This window comes from Balaenoptera physalus (assembly GCF_965194825.1).
Source record: "Balaenoptera physalus genome assembly, contig: SUPER_4_unloc_4, whole genome shotgun sequence".
Lineage (NCBI taxonomy): Eukaryota > Metazoa > Chordata > Mammalia > Artiodactyla > Balaenopteridae > Balaenoptera > Balaenoptera physalus.
In genome coordinates this window covers 83,190-99,780 of record NW_028126542.1, presented here as the reverse complement: position 1 = coordinate 99,780, position 16,591 = coordinate 83,190, and the positions used below count along the sequence as shown (strand labels likewise).

Genomic DNA, 16,591 nt, shown 5'->3' with positions numbered 1-16,591 from the left:
AGGCATCATGGAGCATTGTGAAGAAAGGGGACAATGGGAATTGTAATGACAATAGAGGAATGTGATGAAAACGGTCAGCGAGCATAGTGATTAAAGTGGTCATTGAGCATTGTGATGAAAAGTGGCATAGAGCATTGTGATGACAAAGTTCATGGAGAACTGTGATGACCAGGGTCATGTAGCATTGTGATGACACGTTCATGGAACATTGTGATGACAACAATTCTGGAGCATTGTGATTATAAGGGCCATAGAGCATTGTGATGCCACGGTCATGGAGAATTGTGATGACAAAATTCTGGAGCATTGTGAGGAAAAAGACATGGAGCATTGTGATTATAGGGGACATGGAGCATTGTGATGACATGGGCAGGGAACACTGTGATGACAGGTGTTATGGAGCAATGTGATGACAAGTGTCATGGAGCATTGTGATGAGAGGAGCCTTGGAGAATTTTGATGACAGGCGTCATGAGGCATTGAGTTGGCAATTTTCATGGAGCATTATGATGAAAGGTGTTATGGAGCACTGTGATTACAGGGGCCATGGAGCATTGTGAATACAAAGGCCATGGAGCATTGAGATGACAGTGGTCATGGAGCATTGTGATGAAAGTGGTCATGGATCATTGTGATGACAAGTGTCCTGGGACCCTGTGATGACATGGTTCATGGAACATTGTGATGACAATGGTCATGGCGAATTCGGATGACAATGTCATGGGGCATTGTGATGACAGTGGTCATCTACAAATGTGATTCAAGTTATTATGGAGCACAGTAATGAGAGGGGCCATGGAGCATTGTGATGACAAGTGTCATGGAGCATTGTGATGACAGGTGTCATGGAGCATCGTGATGACAAATGCCATGGAGAATTGTGATGAGAGGTGGCATTGGGCATTGTGATGAAAGGGGTCATGGAGTACTGGGATTACAGGGGCCATGGAGCATTGTGATAACAAGTGACATGGAAAATAATGATGACAGGCATCATAGAGCATTGTGATGACAAGTGCCATTAGGCATTTTGATGACAGGGGTCATCAGGCATTGTGTTGACGGGGGTCACGGCGCATTGTGATGACATGGGCCATGGAGCATTCTGTAGACAAGATTCATGGAGCATTGTGATGACATTGGCAGGGATCATTGTGATGACAGGGATCATGGAGCATTGTGATGACAAGTGTCATGCAATATTGTTCTGACACAGATCATGCAGCATTTTGATGAGAGTGGCCTTGGAGCACAGTGATGAGAGACGTCATGGGGCATTATGGTGACAGTGGTCAAGGAGCATTGTGATGAAAGTGTTCATGGAGCAACGCGATTATCGGGACAATGGAGCATTGTGAATACAAAGGCCATGGAACATTGAGATAACAGAGTTCATGGAGTATTGTGATGACAAGGGTCTTCGAACTTACTGATGACACGTTTCATACAGCATTGAGATGACAAGGGCCAAGGCGAATTGTGATGACACGTGTCATGGGGCATTGTGATGACATTGGTCATCTTGCATTGTGATGACAGTGGTCATGTAGAATTTTGATTAAAGGTATCATGGAGCACTGTGATGACAATGGCCAAGGAACATTTTGATGACAAGTGTCATTGAGCAATGTGATGACACGGGAATGGAGCATTATGATAAGAAGTGTTCTGGAGCATTGTGATGACAAGGGCCTGGAGCATTGTGATTACAGGGGCCATGGAGCATTGTGATGACAACGGCATGGAGCAGTGTGATGACAGGGGTCATTGATCATTGTGATTACAAAGACCATGAGGCATTGTGATGACAGGGGCCTTGGAGCATTGTGATGACAATGGTCATAAAGCATTGTGATGACAGGGGTCATAGAGTATTGTGATGAGAAAGACCATGGAGCATGGTGATGACAGAGGCCATGGATCATTGTGATGACAAGGCAATGTACCAGTGTGATGACAAGGGCAGGGAACCTTGTGCTGACCGGGGTCATGGAGCATTTTGATGACAACTTTCATGGAACGTTGTGATGACAGGGGTCATGGAGCATTGTGTTGAAAGGGAACATGGAGCAGTGTGATTACAGGGTCCATGGAGCATTGTGAATACATAGGCCATGGAACAATGTGATGACAGTTGTCATGGAGCATTGTGATGAAAGGGTCATGGAGCATTGTGATCACAGGGGTTATGGGGCACTGTGATGACAGGGGGCATGGAGCATTGTGATGAAAATTGTCCTGGAGCATTGTGATGACAGCGGTCACAGAGATTTGTGATGAAATGTATCATGCAGTACTGTGATGACAACGGTCATGGATCATTTTGATGACAGGGGTCATGGAACATTGTGATAACAAGGTTCATAAAGCATTTTGATGACAGGGGTCATGGAGCATTGTAATGACAGGATATCTGGAGTATTGTGATGAAAATGGGATGGAGCATATTGATGACAGGATCCAAGGAGCATTGTGCTGACAATGGCATGGAGCATTGTGATGAAAAGGGTACTGGAGCACTGTGATGAAAGGAGACATGGATCTTTGTGATGACAGGGGTCATGGAGCTTTGTGATGATAAGTGTCATGGAGCATTGTAATGACAGCTTTCATTGTGCACTGTGATGACAAGGGGGATGGAGTGTTGTGATGAAACTGGTTCTGGTGCATTGTGATAACAAAAGCCATGGAGCATTGTGATGACAGGCATCATGGAGCATTGTGAAGAAAGGGGACAATGGGAATTGTAATGACAATAGAGGAATGTGATGAAAACGGTCAGCGAGCATAGTGATTAAAATGGTCATTGAGCATTGTGATGAAAAGTGGCATAGAGCATTGTGATGACAAAGTCATGGAGAACTGTGATGACCAGGGTCATGTAGCATTGTGATGACACGTTCATGGAACATTGTGATTACAACAATTCTGGAGCATTGTGATGACAAGGGCCATAGAGCATTGTGATGCCACGGTCATGGAACATTGTGATGAAAAAATTCTGGAGCATTGTGAGGAAAAAGACATGGAGCATTGTGATTATAGGGGACATGGGGCACTGTGATGACATGGGCAGGGAACACTGTGATGACAGGTGTTATGGAGCAATGAGATGACAAGTGTCATGGAGCAATGTGATGAGAGGGGCCTTGGAGAATTGTGATGACAGGCGTCATAAGGCATTGAGATGGCAGTGTTCATGGAGCATTATGATGAAAGGTGTTATGGAGCACTGTGATTACACGGGCCATGGAGCACTGTGAATACAAAGGCCATGGAGCATTGAGATGACAGTGGTCATGGAGCATTGTGATGAAAGTGATAATGGATCATTGTGATGACAAGTGTCCTGGGACCCTGTGATGACACGGTTCATGGAGCATTGTGATGACAATGGTCATGGCGAATTGTGATGACAATGTCATGGGGCATTGTGATGGCAGTGGTCACCTAGAAATGTGATTCAAGTTATTATGGAGCACAGTAATGAGAGGGGCCATGGAGCATTGTAATGACAAGTGTCATGGAACATTGTGATGACAGGTGTCATGGAGCATCGTGATGACAAATGCCATGGAGAATTGTGATGAGAGGTGGCATTGGGCATTGTGATGAAAGGGATCATGGAGTACTGGGATTTCAGGGTCCATGGAGCATTGTGATAACAAGTGACATGGAGAATAGTGATGACAGGCCTCATAGAGCTTTGTGATGACAAGTGCCATTTAGCATTTTGATGACAAGGGTCATCAGGCATTGTGTTGACGGGGGTCACGGATCATTGTGATGACATGGGCCATGGAGCATTGTGAAGACAAGATTCATGGAGCATTGTGATGACACGGGCATGAAGCATGGTGAGGACAACAGACCTGGAGCATTGTGATGACAAGGGCATGGAGCATTGTGATTACAGGAGACATGGAACATTGTGATGACATTGGCAAGGATCATTGTGATGACAGGGATCATGGAGCATTGTGAGGACAAGTGTCATGCAATATTGTGCTGACACAGATCATGGAGCATTTTGATGAGAGTGGCCTTGGAGCACAGTGATGAGAGACGTCATGGGGCATTATGGTGACAGTGGTCAAGGTGCATTGTGATGAAAGTGTTCATGGAGCAACGCGATTATCGGGACAATGGAGCATTGTGAATACAAAGCCCATGGAACATTGAGATAACAGAGTTCATGGAGTATTGTGATGACAAGGGTCTTCGAACTTACTGATGACACGTTTCATACAGCATTGAGATGATAAGGCCCAAGGCGAATTGTGATGACACGTGTCATGTGGCATTGTGATGACATTGGTCATCTTGCATTGTGATGACAGTGGTCATGTAGAATTTTGATTAAAGGTATCATGGAGCACTGTGATGACAAAGGCCAAGGAACATTTTGATGACAAGTGTCATTGAACAATGTGATGACACGGGAATGGAGCATTATGATGACAAGTGTTCCGGAGCATTGTGATGACAAGGGCATGGAACATTGTGATTCAAGGGGCCATGGAGCATTGTGATGACAACGGCATGGAGCAGTGTGATGACAGTGGTCATTGAGCATTGTGATTGCAAAGACCATGAGGCATTGTGATGACAGGGGCCTTGGAGCATTGTGATGACAATGGTCATCAAGCATTGTGATGACAGGGTTCATAGAGCATTGTGATGAGAAAGACCTTGGAGCATGGTGATGACAGAGGCCTTGGAACATTGTGATGACAAGGCCATGTACCAGTGTGATGACAAGGGCAGGGAAACTTGTGCTGAACGGGGTCATGGAGTTTTTGATGACAACTTTCATGGAACGTTGTGATGACAGGGGTCATGGAGCATTGTGTTGAAAGGGAACATGGAGCAGTGTGATTACAGGGTCCATGGAGCATTGTGAATACATAGGCCATGGAACAATGTGATGACAGGAATCAAGTAGCATTCTGATGAAAGGGTCACGGAGCATTGTGATTACAGGAGTTATGGGGCACTGTGATGACAGGGTTCATGGAGCATTGTCATAACAAGGTTCATAAAGCATTTTGATGACAGGGGTCATGGAGCATTGTGTGGACATGGGCATGGAGCATTGTGATGAAAAGAGCCATGGAGCATTGTGATGACAGGCATCATGGAGCATTGTGATGACAGGGCCATGGAACATTGTGATGGCATAGGCCATGGAGCATTGTGATGACAAGTGTCATGGGACATTTTGATGACATTGGCATGGAGCATTATGATGACAAGAGTTCTGGAGCATTTTGATGACAAGGGCATGGAGCATTGTGATGACAGGGCCCATGGAGCATTGTGATGAAAAAAGCCATGGAGCATTGTGATGACAGGCATCATGGAGCATTGTGAAGAAAGGGGCCATGGGGAATTTTAATGACAATAGAGAAATGTGATGAAAATGGTCAGCGAACATATTGATTAAAGTGGTCATTGAGAATTGTGATGAAAAGTGACATAGAGCATTGTGATGACAAAGGTCATGGAGAAATGTGATGACCAGGGTCATGTAGCATTGTGATGACACGTTCACGGAACATTGTGATGACAAGAATTCTGGAGCATTGTGATGACAAGGGCCATGGAGCATTGTGATGCCACGGTCATGGAACATTGTGATGACAAAATTCTGGAGCATTGTGAGGAAAACTACATGGAGCATTGTGATCATAGGGGACATGGAGCATTGTGATGACATGGGCAGGGAACACTGTGATGACAGGTGTTATGGAGCAATGTGATGACAAGTGTCATGGAGCATTGTGATGAGAGGGGCCTTGGAGAATTGTGATGACAGGCGTCATGAGGCATTGAGATGGCAGTGGTCATGAAGCATTTTGATGAAAGGTGTTTTGGAGCACTGTTATTAAAGGGGCCATGGAATATTGTGAATACAAAGGCCATGGAGCATTGAGATGACAGTGGTCATGGAGCATTGTGATGAAAGTGGTAATGGAACATTGTGATGACAAGTGTCCTGGGACCCTGTGATGACATGGTTCATGGAGCATTGTGATGACAATGGTCATGGCGAACTGTGATGACAATTTCATGGGGCATTGTGATGGCAGTGGTCATCTAGAAATGTGATTAAAGTTATTATGGAGCACAGTAATGAGAGGGGACATGGAGCATTGTGATAAAAAGTGTCATGGAGCATCGTGATGACAAATGCCATGGAGAATTGTGATGTGAGGTGAAATTGGGCATTGTGATGAAAGGGGTCATGGAGTACTGGGATTACAGGGGCCATGGAGCATTGTGATAACAATTGACATGCAGAATAGTGATGACAGGCATCATAGAGCATTGTGATGACAAGTGCTATTTGGCATTTTGTTGACATGGATCATGGAGCATTGTGATGACATGGGCCATGGAGCATTGTGAAGACAAGATTCATGGAGCATTGTGATGACACGGGCATGAAGCATGGTGATGACAATGGACTTGGAGCATTGTGATGACAAGGGCATGGAGCTTTGTGATTACAGGAGAGATGGAGCATTGTGATGACATTGGCAGGGATCATTGTGATGACAGGGGTCATGGAGCATTGTGATGACAAGTGTCATGCAATATTGTGCTGACACAGATCATGGAGCATTTTGATAAGAGTGGCCTTGGAGCACAGTGATGAGAGACGTCATGGGGCATTATGGTGACAGTGGTCAAGGAGCATTGTGATGAAAGTGTTCAGGGAGCAACGCGATTATCGTTACAATGGAGCATTGTGAATACAAAGGCCATGGAACATTGAGACAACTGAGTTCATGGAGCATTGTGATGACAAGGGTCTTGGAACCTACTGATGACACGTTTCATACAGTATTGAGATCAGAAGGGCCAAGGCAAATTGTGATGACACGTGTCATGGGGCATTGTGATGACATTGGTCATCTTGCATTGTGATGACAGTGGTCATGTAGAATTTTGATTAAAGGTATCATGGAGCACTGTGATGACAAAGGCCAAGGAACATTTTGATGACAAGTGTCATTGAGCAATGTGATGACATGGGAATGGAGCATTATGATGACAAATGTTCTGGAGCATTGTGATGACAAGGGCATGGAGCATTGTGATTACAAGGGCCATGGAGCATTGTGATGAAAACGGCATGGAGCATTGTGATGACAGTGGTCATTGAGCATTGTGATTACAAAGACCATGAGGCATTGTGATGACAGGGGCCTTGGAGCATTGTGATGACAATGGTCATCAAGCATTGTGAAGTCAGGGGTCATAGCGCATTGTGATGAGAAAGACCATGGAGCATGGTGATGACAGAGGCCATGAAATATTGTGATGGCAAGGCCATGTACCATTGTGATGACAAGGGCAGGGAATCTTGTGGTGACCGGGGTCATGGAGCATTTTGATGAAAACTTTCATGGAACGTTGTGATGACAGGGGTCATGGAGCATTGTGTTGAAAAGGAACATGGAGCAGTGTGATTACAGGATCCATGGAGCATTGTGAATACATAGGCCATGGAACAATGTGATGACAGGGGTCATGTAGCATTGTGATGACAGGGTCATGGAGCATTGTGATTACAGGGCTTATGGGGCACTGTGATGACAGGGGGCATGGAGCATTGTGATGAATATTGTCCTGGAGCATTGTGATGACAGCAGTCACAGAGAATTGTGATGAAAGGTATCATGCAGCATTGTGATGACAACGTCCATTAATCATTTTGATGACAGGGGTCATGGAGCATTGTGATAACAAGGTTCATAAAGCATTTTGATGACAGGGGTCATGGAACATTGTGATAAGAATGTTCATAAAGCATTTTGATGACAGGGGTCATGGAACATTGTGTTGACACGGGCATGGAGCATTGTAATGATAGGATATCTGGAGCATTTTGATGAAAAGGGGATGGAGCATTTTGATGACAGGGTCCAAGGAGCATTGTGCTGACAATGGCATGGAGCATTGTGATGAAAAGGGTACTGGAGCACTGTGAGGAAAGGAATCATGGATCATTGTGATGATAGGGGTCATGGAGCTTTGTGATGACAAGGGTCATGGAGCATTGTGATGACACGGTCAAGGAACATTGCGATGACAAGAATTCTGGAGCATTGTGATGAAAGGCATGGAGCATTGTGATTAAAGGTGACAAGGAGCATAGTGATGATATGGGCAGAGAACTTTGTGATGACACGGGTCATGGAGCATTGTGATGAAAAGTGTCATGGAACATTTTACTGACAGGGATCATGGAGCTTTTTGGTAAGAGAGGCCTTGGAGATTTGTGGTGGCAGGCGTCATCGAGCATTGTGATGAGAGCGGTCTTGGAGCATTGTGATGAAAGGGGTCATGGAGCACTCTGATTACAGGGGCCAGGGAGCATTGTGAATACAAAGGCTATGGAGCATTGAGATGACACGGTTCATGGAGCATTGTGATGAAAGTGATCATGGATCATTGTGATGACAAGTGTCCTGGAACCTTGTGATGACACGGTTCATGGAGCATTGTGATGACAAGGACCATGGCGAATTGTGATGACATCTGTTATTGGGCATTGTGATGACAGTGGTCATCTAGAATTGTGATGAAAGGTATCATGGAGCACTGTGATGACAGGGGCCATGGAACATTGTGATGGCAAAGGCCATGGATCATTGTCATGACAAGTGTCATGGGACATTTTGATGACATTGGCATGGAGCATTATGATGACAAGAGTTCTGGAGCATTTTGACGACAAGGGCATGGAGCATTGTGATGACTGGGCCCTTGGAGCATTGTGATGAAAAGGGCAGGGAAAATTGTGATGACTGGGTTCATGGAGCATTGTGACGAAAGGGGCCATGGAGCATTGAGATGACAGGCGTCTTGAAGTATGGTGATGACAGTGGTCATGGGGCATTGTGATGAAAGAGATCATGGAGCAACATGATAACAGGGGCCATGGAGCATTGTGATGAGAGGTGTATTGGATCAGTGTGATGAAAATATGAATGGATAATTGTGATGACATGTGGCCTGGAACAGTGTGATGACACGGTTCTTCGAGTATTGTGATGACAAGGGTCATAGCGAATTGTGATGACAGGTGTCATGGGGCATTGTGATGGCATTGATCACATAAGAGTTGTGATGAAAGGTATCATGGAGCACTGTGATGACTGGGGGCATGAAGCATTGTTATGAAAATTGTCCTGGATTATTGTGATGACAGCAGTCATGGAGAATTGGGATGACAGGAATTATGCAGCATTGTGTTGACAAGGGTATGGACTATTGTGATGACAATGGTTATGGAGCAATGTGATGAAAGTTTTCATGGAACATCGTGATGAAAAGTGCCTGGGAGCATTGTGACTATAAAGGCCATGGAGCATTGTGAAGACAAGTGTCATGGAGCATTGTAATGAAAGCATTCATTATGCACTGTGATGACAAGGGGGATGGAGTATTGTGATAAAACTGGTCCTGGAGCATTGTGATAACAAAAGCCATGGAGCATTGTGATGACAGGCATCATGGAGCATTGTGAAGAAATGGGCCAGGGGAATTGTAATGACAATAGAGAAATGTGATGAAAATGGTCAGCGAGCATAGTGATTAAAGTGGTCATTGAGAATTGTGATGAATAGTGACATACAGCATGGTGATGACAAAGGTCATTGAGAAGTGTGATGACCAGGGTCATGTAGCATTGTGATGACACGTCCATGGAATATTGTGATGACAAGAATTCTGGAGCATTGTGATGAGAAGGGCCATGAACCACTGTGATGCCAGAGTCATGGAACATTTTGATGATAAGATTCTGGAGCATTGTGAGGAAAATGGCTTGGAGCATTGTGATTATAGGGGACATGGAGCATTGTGATGACATGGGCAGGGAACACTCTGATGACAGGTGTTATGGAACAATGTGATGACACGTGTCCTGGAGCATTGTGATGAGAGGGGCCTTGGAGAATTGTGATGACAGGCGTCATGAGGCATTGAGATGGCAGTGGTCATGGAGCATTATGATGAAAGGTGTTTTGGAGCACTGTGATTACAGGGGCCATGGAGCATTGTGAATACAAAGGCCATGGAGCATTGAGATGACAGTGGTCATGGAGCATTGTGATGAAAGTGGTAATGGATCATTGTGATGACAAGTGTCCTGGGACCCTGTGATGACATGGTTCATGGAGCATTGTGATGACAATGGTCATGGCGAATTGTGATGACAATGTCATGGGGCATTGTGATGGCAGTGGTCATCTAGAAATGTGATTCAAGTTATTATGGAGCACAGTAATGAGAGGGGCCATGGAGCATTGTGATGACAAGTGTCATGGAGCATTGTGATGACAGGTGTCATGGAGCATCGTGATGACAAATGCCATGGAGAATTGTGATGAGAGGTGGCATTGGGCATTGTGATGAAAGGGGTCATGGAGTACTGGGATTACAAGGGCCATGGAGCATTGTGATAACAAGTGACATGGAGAATAGTGATGACAGGCATCATAGAGCATTGTGATGACAAGTGCCATTTAGCATTTTGATGTCAGGGTTCATCAGGCATTGTGCTGATGGGGGTCATGGAGCATTGTGATGACAAAGGTCATAGAGCATTGTGATGACAGGGCTCATGGAGCATTGTGATGACATGGGCCATGGAGCATTGTGAAGAGAAGATTCATGGAGCATTGTGATGACACGGGCATGAAGCATGGTGATGACAACACACCTGGAGCATTGTGATGACAAGGGCATGGAGCAATGTGTTTACAGGAGACATGGAGCATTGTGATGACATTGGTAGGGATCCTTGTGAAGACAGGGATCATGGAGCATTGTGATGACAAGTGTCATGCAAAATAGTGCTGACACAGATCATGGAGCATTTTGATAAGATTGGCATTGGAGCACGGTGATGAGAGACGTCATGAGGCATTATTGTGAAAGTGGTCAAGGAGCATTGTGATGAAAGTGTTCATGGAGCAACGCGATTATCGGGACAATGGAGCATTGTGAATACACAAGCCATGGAACATGGAGATAACAGAGTTCATGGAGCATTGTGATGACAAGGGTCTTGGAACCTACTGATGACACGTTTCATACAGCATTGAGATGACAAGGGCCAAGGCGAATTGTGATGACACGTGTCATGGGGCATTGTGATGACATTGGTCATCTTGCATTGTGATGACAGTGGTCATGTAGAATTTTGATTAAAGGTATCATGGAGCACTGTGATGACAAAGGCCAAGGAACATTTTGATGACAAGTGTCATTCAGCAATGTGATGACACGGGAATGGAGCATTATGATGACAAGTGTCCTGGAGCATTGTGATGACAAGGGCATGGAGCATTGTGATTACAGGGGCCATGGAGCATTGTGATGAAAACGGCATGGAGCATTGTGATGACAGTGGTCATTGAGCATTGTGATTACAAAGACCATGAGGCATTGTGATGACAGGGGCCTTGGAGCATTGTGATGACAATGGTCATCAAGCATTGTGATGACAGGGGTCATAGAGCATTGTGATGAGAAAGACCATGGAGCATGGTGATGACAGAGGCCATGGAACATTGTGATGACAAGGCCATGTACCATTGTGATGACAAGGGCAGGGAACCTTGTGGTGACCAGGGTCATGGAGCATTTTGATGACAACTTTCATGGAACATTGTGATGACAGGGGTCATGGAGCATTGTGATGACAGGGTCATTTAGCATTGTGTTTACAGGGCTTATGGGGCAATGTGATGACAGGGGGCATAGAGCATTGCGATGAAAATTGTCCTGGAGCATTGTGATGACAGCAGTCACAGAGGATTGGGATGAAAGGTATCATGCAGCATTGTGATGACAACGGTCATGGATCATTTTGATGACAGGGGTCATGGAACATTGTGATAAGAATGTTCATAAAGCATTTTGATGACAGGGGTCATGGAGCATTGTGTTGACACGGGCATGGAGCATTGTAATGATAGGATATCTGGAGCATTGTGATGAAAATGGGATGGAGCATTTTGATGACAGGGTCCAAGGAGCATTGTGCTGACAATGGCATGGAGCATTGTGATGAAAAGGGTACTGGAGCACTGTGAGGAAAGGAATCAAGGATCATTGTGATGACAGGGCTCATGGAGCTTTGTGATGACAAGGGTCATGGAGCATTGTGATAACACGGTCAAGGAACATTGCAAAGACAAGAATTCTGGAGCATTGTGATGAAAGGGCATGGAGCATTGTGATGAAAGGTGACAGGGAGCATAGTGTTGATATGGGCAGAGAACTTTGTGATGAAAGGGGTCATGGAGCACCGGGATTACAGGGGCCATGGAGCATTGTGAATACAAAGGCTATGGAGCATTGAGATGACAGGTTTCATGGAGCATTGTGATGAAAGTGATCATGGATCATTGTGATGACAAGAGTCCTGGAACCTTGTGATGACACGGTTCATGGAGCATTGTGATGACAAGGACCATGGCGAATTGTTATGACATCTGTCATGGGGCATTGTGATGACAGTGGTCATCTAGAATTGTGATGAAAGGTATCATGGAGCACTGTGATGACAGGGGCCATGGAACATTGTGATGACAAAGGCCATGGAGCATTGTGATGACAAGTGTCATGGGGCATTTTGATGACATTGGCATGGAGCATTATGATGACAAGTGTTCTGGAGCATTTTTTTTTCTATAATGAATAAATGTATTGTCTTACAAAAATCATTGTCTAGAAATATGGGAATACAAGAAAAGATATTTGCAGTCATGTGTCTGGTGGTCAACAGCCAGTACAATTCATAAAGGGGGAAAATCAAAGATTCCAAACCCACATGACAAATTCTTCCTAACAGATGTTAAAGCTTTTAACCCAAAAGGTTTGTGTTTTCAAGCATGTTGCAGAGGATCAAGGATTTGATCCTGGCCAAGATCAGGAATAAGCAAGAAGTGATGATCTCAGATTTAGAAGAGCGCTTAAAGAAGGAGAAGAAGACCCGCCAGGAACTGGAAAAGGCCAAAAGGAAACTGCACGGCGAGACCACGGACCTGCAGGACCAGATCGCTGAGCTCCAGGTGCAGATTGACGAGCTCAAGATCCAGGTGGCCAAGAAGGAGGAGGAGCTGCAGGGCGCCCTGGCCAGGGGTGACGATGAGACGCTGCACAAAAACAATGCGCTTAAAGTTGTGCGAGAGCTGCAAGCCCAGCTTGCTGAGCTGCAGGAAGACTTTGAATCCGAGAAGGCTTCGCGGAACAAGGCGGAAAAGCAGAAGAGGGACTTGAGTGAGGAGCTGGAAGCTCTGAAGACAGAGCTTGAGGACACGCTGGACACCACGGCAGCTCAGCAGGAGCTGCGCACCAAACGTGAACAAGAAGTGGCAGAGCTGAAGAAGGCTCTTGAGGAGGAAACGAAGAACCACGAGGCTCAGATCCAGGACATGAGGCAGCGGCACGCGACCGCCCTGGAGGAGCTCTCGGAGCAGCTGGAGCAGGCGAAGCGGTTCAAAGCAAATCTGGAGAAGAACAAGCAGGGCCTGGAGACAGACATCAAGGAGCTGGCGTGCGAGGTGAAGGTGCTGCAGCAGGTCAAGGCCGAGTCTGAGCACAAGCGGAAGAAGCTGGACGCCCAGGTCCAGGAGCTCCACGCCAAGGTCTCGGAAGGAGACAGACTCAGGGTGGAACTGGCCGAGAAAGCGAACAAGTTACAGAATGAATTGGATAATGTCTCAACTCTTCTAGAAGAAGCAGAGAAAAAGGGTATTAAGTTTGCCAAGGACGCAGCTGGTCTTGAGTCTCAACTCCAGGACACACAGGAGCTTCTTCAGGAGGAGACACGACAGAAACTGAACCTGAGCAGTCGGATCCGGCAGCTGGAGGAGGAGAAGAACAGCCTTCAGGAGCAGCAGGAGGAGGAGGAGGAGGCCAGGAAGAACCTGGAAAAGCAGGTGCTGGCCCTGCAGGCCCAGTTGACAGATACCAAGAAGAAAGTAGATGATGACCTGGGGACAATTGAAAGTTTGGAAGAAGCCAAGAAGAAGCTCCTTAAAGACGTGGAAGCACTGAGCCAGCGCCTGGAGGAGAAGGCCCTGGCCTACGACAAGCTGGAGAAGACCAAGAACCGCCTGCAGCAGGAGCTCGATGACCTGCTGGTGGACCTGGACCACCAGCGCCAGATCGTCTCCAACTTGGAGAAGAAGCAGAAGAAGTTCGATCAGCTGTTAGCAGAAGAGAAGAACGTCTCTGCCCGCTACGCGGAAGAGCGAGACCGGGCCGAAGCAGAGGCCAGAGAGAAGGAAACCAAAGCCCTGTCCCTGGCCCGCGCCCTTGAGGAGGCCCTGGAGGCCAAGGAAGAGTCTGAGCGGCAGAACAAGCAGATGCGGGCAGACATGGAGGACCTGATGAGCTCCAAGGACGACGTGGGCAAGAACGTTCATGAACTTGTAAAATCCAAACGGGCCCTAGAGCAGCAGGTGGAGGAAATGAGGACCCAGCTGGAAGAGCTGGAAGATGAGCTTCAGGCTACAGAAGACGCCAAGCTTCGCCTGGAGGTCAACATGCAGGCCATGAAGGCCCAGTTTGAGAGGGACTTGCAGGCCAGAGATGAGCAGAACGAGGAGAAGAAGCGGCTCCTCGTTAAACAGGTGTGGGAGCTGGAGGCTGAGCTGGAGGATGAGCGGAAACAGCGGGCCCTTGCTGTGGCTTCAAAGAAGAAAATGGAAATAGACCTGAAGGACCTGGAAGCGCAGATCGAGGCTGCAAACAAAGCTAGGGATGAAGTGATCAAGCAGCTCCGCAAACTTCAGGCTCAGATGAAGGACTACCAACGTGAATTAGAAGAAGCTCGTGCATCCCGGGATGAGATTTTTGCTCAGTCCAAAGAGAGTGAAAAGAAACTGAAGAGTCTGGAAGCAGAAATCCTTCAACTGCAGGAGGAACTTGCCTCATCTGAGCAAGCCCACCGACACGCCGAGCAGGAGAGAGATGAGCTGGCGGATGAGATCGCCAACAGTGCCTCTGGCAAGTCTGCGCTGCTGGATGAGAAGCGGCGTCTGGAGGCATGGATAGCGCAGCTGGAGGAGGAGCTTGAAGAGGAGCAGAGCAACATGGAGTTGCTCAATGACCGCTTCCGCAAGACCACGCTGCAGGTGGACACGCTGAACACAGAGCTGGCGGCCGAGCGCAGCGCCGCCCAGAAGAGCGACAATGCGCGCCAGCAGCTGGAGCGGCAGAACAAGGAGCTGAAGGCCAAGCTGCAGGAGCTGGAGGGCGCTGTCAAGTCCAAGTTCAAGGCCACCATCTCGGCCCTGGAAGCCAAGATTGGGCAGTTGGAGGAGCAGCTTGAGCAGGAGGCCAAGGAAAGAGCAGCTGCCAACAAACTAGTCCGTCGTACCGAGAAGAAGCTGAAGGAAATCTTCATGCAGGTTGAGGATGAACGCCGCCATGCCGATCAGTATAAAGAACAGATGGAGAAGGCCAATGCCAGGATGAAGCAGCTCAAACGGCAGCTGGAGGAAGCAGAGGAAGAAGCTACACGTGCCAACGCGTCTCGGCGCAAACTCCAGCGGGAACTGGATGACGCCACCGAGGCCAACGAGGGCCTGAGCCACGAGGTCAGCACGCTGAAGAACCGGCTGAGGCGAGGAGGCCCCATCAGCTTCTCCGCCAGCCGATCTGGCTGGTGCCAGCTGCACATCGAGGGCGCTTCCCTGGAGCTGTCGGATGATGACACAGAAAGTAAGACCAGTGACGTCAATGAGACGCAGCCACCCCAGTCTGAGTAGATCCAAGGAAGCCGGGGGAGGCGATACCGAGGGACACGCAGGAAGTCACCCAGTGCCCCGGCCCCGGGGGCCGCCCTGCAGATCTGGGGGACTGGCGAACTGCACGACTCCTTCCTGAGAGATCAACTGTGTCTTAAGGACTTGCAGCCTACACAACTGTCTCCTGCTTCAGATTTAGGTACAATTGCTCCCCTTTTTATATATATATACACAAAACCTACACATATTAAACAGATCGTCTCATCATTGCGTCTATTTTCCATATATCCATCAAGAGACCATTTTATAATACATGTTAAGAAGAGAACCCTTTTTCAAACAAACTCTAGACCCCGTTGCCGGTCGCTGGGGCAGCCCCGGGGTTGCTGCCCAGTCGCTCTGCATGCTCTGTCGTACGGACAGCTACCTTAGTTCTGTGTTCATGTGGCCCCTGCCTCCTCAGCCACGTAAAGTCTCTTTTAGAACGTCGTGGAACCTAAACTGCACTTGTAGCTCTCATTTCCTTCAAATAATGATCAACACTATTTCAGTGAGCAAACTGTGAAAGGGGCTTTGGAGAGATTAGGAGGGGTGGGTTGGATGGGGGGAAGCGGCATCCGTGTGGGGTGGCCATGCCCACCTCCCTCGAGTCGTGGTGTGCCCGTATCTCTTCACGTCAACTGTCCTCGGCCCAGTCTGTGCATAGGAAGAACGGTGGCCACCACCCAGCTGAGGCCCCGGGGGCAGCCATCACAGTGACTTCAGGATGGCCTCCTGAGGCCCCGGCTTCCCCAGTGTGCTCCTCGCTT

General features: G+C 47.3%; 1 pseudogene across 1 annotated transcript; it reads left to right on the top strand.

The window, feature by feature from the left end:
* Nucleotides 1-12,917: 12,917 nt before the first annotated feature.
* LOC309660694 (myosin heavy chain, embryonic smooth muscle isoform pseudogene) lies at nucleotides 12,918-16,126 on the top strand (annotated as a pseudogene). The gene has a single exon. The product of its transcript is annotated as a myosin heavy chain, embryonic smooth muscle isoform pseudogene (transcript).
* Nucleotides 16,127-16,591: the final 465 nt, after the last annotated feature.